General features: G+C 39.3%; 1 long non-coding RNA gene across 1 annotated transcript; it reads right to left on the bottom strand.

Annotated features, from left to right (window-relative positions):
* Positions 1–469: 469 nt before the first annotated feature.
* Positions 470–959, bottom strand: LOC123404931. Its single transcript, XR_006611938.1, has 2 exons — positions 783–959; positions 470–694 (listed from the first exon to the last, which is right to left on the bottom strand). It is a non-coding gene; the product is annotated as an uncharacterized LOC123404931 (long non-coding RNA).
* Between the last annotated feature and the right edge of the window lie 2,928 nt (positions 960–3,887).

The raw sequence follows: 3,887 nt of genomic DNA, 5'->3' as shown, positions 1-3,887 counted from the left end.
TTTGGGGATTCGTTCCGCTAAAAATTGATTGTAAGCAAAATAGTGTTGCTCGTAGTCTAGCTAATGTAGGGAGATCTGAAGGTAGCACCGCTTATTGGTTGTATCAAGTTCAAGGCAGCATTAAAGAGCTTGTATTAGCAGACAATAACCATATTTCAGAGGAATAAATACCCCTACTCTCGCAAAAAACATCATGCAGAATGTGCATAGATGAATACATAATATACATATCATCTGTCACGTACCAGAGTCATCTAATACTACCACTTTTCTGGTTTATAAGCCTTCCACGTATCCCTAGATATATAATTTAACCAACACAAAATGAGTTGTATAGTCTCGAGATTATACCATTATACAATTATATGATCTGAAATTTTTAATGATATATTGTTTGTGATATATAATTTCTATTATATTGGTTTATTTGGCAACGTAGATATATTCGCAACCCTTATAAACCGGAAAGGAGGTAGTAATACATTTTTTGTACTTTATTTATTATTGTCAACATATGCAATATACCATCAATCGCGGTCTACAATGTTGACCATGAGCTTAGACTTCGGGCCATAATCACAACAACATTTATCTTCAGTTGCGCAATGGATACGTTCTTTCCCGAAACCCTGTTTAATGCATAGAGCCTTGCAGTTCACCATGGTGCATTTTCCAATAATGTCATCGCAAAAAGCTACAAACAATGGAAAAAAAAAAGTATTAGCACACAATAAAAATACATATAAGAGATTTAAGACTTGATCGTTTATATATGCACCGACTGTAGGCATCGCAAGACAGCATCACTGTAACCACCACCATGACCATCACAGCTACCAAGCACGGAACACTTGTGGTCCGTTTGCAAGACGGCATGGTTGATCTATCGGTTTATTCGATCCTTTCGTTGTTTAATCTTCTGGCAATGTGTTGAGAGGAAGCTCCATTTGCTAAACTTTATAGAGGGAAGAGGCCTACACGGGTCGATCCGGCCTGCGTGCATTTATGGCGATGATTAATTACAGCCCTTATTTTAGGCTGGAATGAATGCGTTGATTGATGGATATATATCGCATCCTTGATTCTTAAGATATAGTGAAGTAGTTGAAATTGATTCTTTTTTTTTCTAATAGTAAATGCTTTGCATGCATTTACAGTGATGAATTTTCGCCCAGATTTTGGCTAGAATAAATGCATTGATTGATGGATAGCTATCGCCTGGTCGATTCTTAAGATATATTGTGATTCAAATTGATTCATTTATGGTTTTGCAATTTCAGACGCTTTGCGTGCATTTACGGTGAAAAATTATTGCCCTGATTTAGGCTAGAAGAAGTGCATTGATTGATGGATAGATATCGTCTCCTTTATTCTTATGATATATTGTAATTGTAATTGATTTGTTTATGTTTTTACAATTTCACACGCTTTGCATGCGTTTACGGTGATGAATTGTCACCCTGATTTAGGCTAGAATGAATGCATTGATTCATGGATGGTTATCGCCTCCTTGATTCTTAAGATATATTATTGAAATTCATTTCATTTATGTTTTTTGCAATTTCAGACGCTTTGCATGCATTTACCATGATCAATTGTGGCCCTGATTTATGCTATAATAAATGCATTGATCGATGTATAGCTATCCCTTCTTTGATTCTTCTTTACCTATTAATAAAGCACCTATTGCTTCTATGATATGTCATGAAAAATTGCCCTTGAAAATTGCATAAATTACCCACCATGCCACATGTAAGTAGTAGAAAACGTTTCACAAAGCGAAAAATCTCGGACAGGGCCGGCCCATGTAAAACCTCCTATATTATGCTCTGCACACTCGAAGAATATCCAGCACACCGTATGGGCTGGCCCATGCACAGGCACCAGTTTTTTAGTTCCTTTTATTTATTTATCTTCAGTTCCATTTTATTTTTATATTTGAAATAATTTAGAACTTCAAATAACCTTTAAAATTTTAATAAAATTAAAAATTTAAATCAACATATTTTAAAAAATAAAATGTTTGTGACTTCAAAAACTGCTCGGAGTTTTGGTAAAACATGCTCGCATATACAATAAAATGTTTGCAAGTTTGAAAAAATGTTTGTAAAATAAGAAAAGTCCATCATTTCAAATCAAACTCCATGTAGTAAAAATTATTAAACACATTTAACAAAATGCTTTCTAATTCAAAATATGTTAATGCATTCAAAAAATGTCCTAAAATTTTCAAAATAGCTAATGCGTGTTTTGATAGTTTCTTTTTTTATTTAATTTTTTCCGTTCCATTTTTGTGTGTTTCTAATTTAAATAATTTAGAATTACAAAAACATTTGCATATTAAAAATAGGAATTTTGAATTAAATTTTGACAAAAATATACAATGTTTGTGGATTCAAAAAAGGCGCCGGATTTTTATAAGTTTTTTTGCAAATTCCAAAACAATGTCCGTGAATTTAATAAATATATTACTGACTTATAAAAATGTTTGTTTATTCAGAAAAACTTCATGCGTTTCAAATTTTTTTTGAATTTAAAGTAAAATCTTCCAACATCAAAAATTATGTTCGTATTTTCTAGAATTGGTCGCCAATTCAAAAGAAAATATTTAAACCCGTTTGAAATACAAAAAATATTCCCGATTTTTAGTAAATGTTTGTAAATTGTAAAAAATGTTCTCGATTTTAAAATTGCTCTCATACTGGTAAAATTGTTCATGAAAGATCTAATGTGTGTAGTTAAACATTAATGCTTCTAAGTCTTTGTGAAAATATACCTGTGTGATTTTTGAATAATTAACTGTTCGATGGATCGGATTATTATTGTACGTTTTCTAAAAAAAATCTTGAAATTAAGAATAATTCTTTGAGTTACCAAGATTTTTTACAATCATGATATAATTTTTTTGAAAATGCAAAGATTGCTTCAACTTATGAATAAATTTAAAAGAAGAAACATTTTCTTGCATTTGTGCACAAAATTTTAAAATCAAGCGATGATGTGTGAACATAATGTGGTCATCATCATTGAAGATTATGTTTTTTTCTCCCGTTGCAACGCACGGGCCATTTTGCTAGTAAGATATGACATAATTAGAGCATCTCCAACAGACGCGCAAAAAGGGGCACGCGCGCGGTAAACCATCATTTTAGCGCGCGCGGGACGGAATGGCGCGCTCCAGCGGCGGCGGGAAAACAACGCGCACGGTAACCGGTTGCGCGCGCGCGAAAAGGCGGCAGCTTGCGTGTCATTTTTGCCGTGCCGCTTCGCGCGCGCCTATAAAAGCGCAGCTCTGCCGCTCCCTCGCGCCGCCACCGCTCCACTCTTTCTCTCTCCCTCTGCCTCTCGCGCCGCCGCCGCTCCAACGCGCCGCCACCACTCCAGCGCCCCGCCCCCGACGCGTCACCATGCCGCCGCGCCGCCGTTCTGCGTCCGGCTACCGCGGCGTCCACGAGCGCCCGAACGACGGGTTCTACGCTGAGATACGCTCCGACGATCTCCGGCTTAGCCTCGGCACGTACGACACGGCGCACGAGGCCGCCCGCGCGCTCGACGCGGCGGCGTGGCGCCTAGGCAGGCCGCACCGCCAAATGAACTTCCAGGACGTCTACACGCTCCAGCAGGCGTTAGACGTCGCCCCGCCGCCTCGTGTAAACTCCGCACAAGACCGTGCGGAGCACACTGCGCGGCAGCGCCGCCTCCTCGTCGCCCAGGAGGACGAGCGGGTCATGGCGGAGTGGCGCCGGCACCACCCGGAGGATGTCGCCTACGAGCAGGGTTATTGGGCAAGGTGCCGCGAGGAGGACACGCGCCGGCGCCGCGAGGAGCGGTTGGACAGGCATTGGCGGAAGGCATTGGCGAGTGCGCAGGCCGACCTCGTCAATGCA

Source organism: Hordeum vulgare, chromosome 1H (assembly GCF_904849725.1).
Source record: "Hordeum vulgare subsp. vulgare chromosome 1H, MorexV3_pseudomolecules_assembly, whole genome shotgun sequence".
Classification (NCBI taxonomy): Eukaryota; Viridiplantae; Streptophyta; class Magnoliopsida; order Poales; family Poaceae; genus Hordeum; species Hordeum vulgare.
Note: the sequence above shows the minus strand (reverse complement) of the source record. Positions and strands in the feature narration are given on the sequence as shown.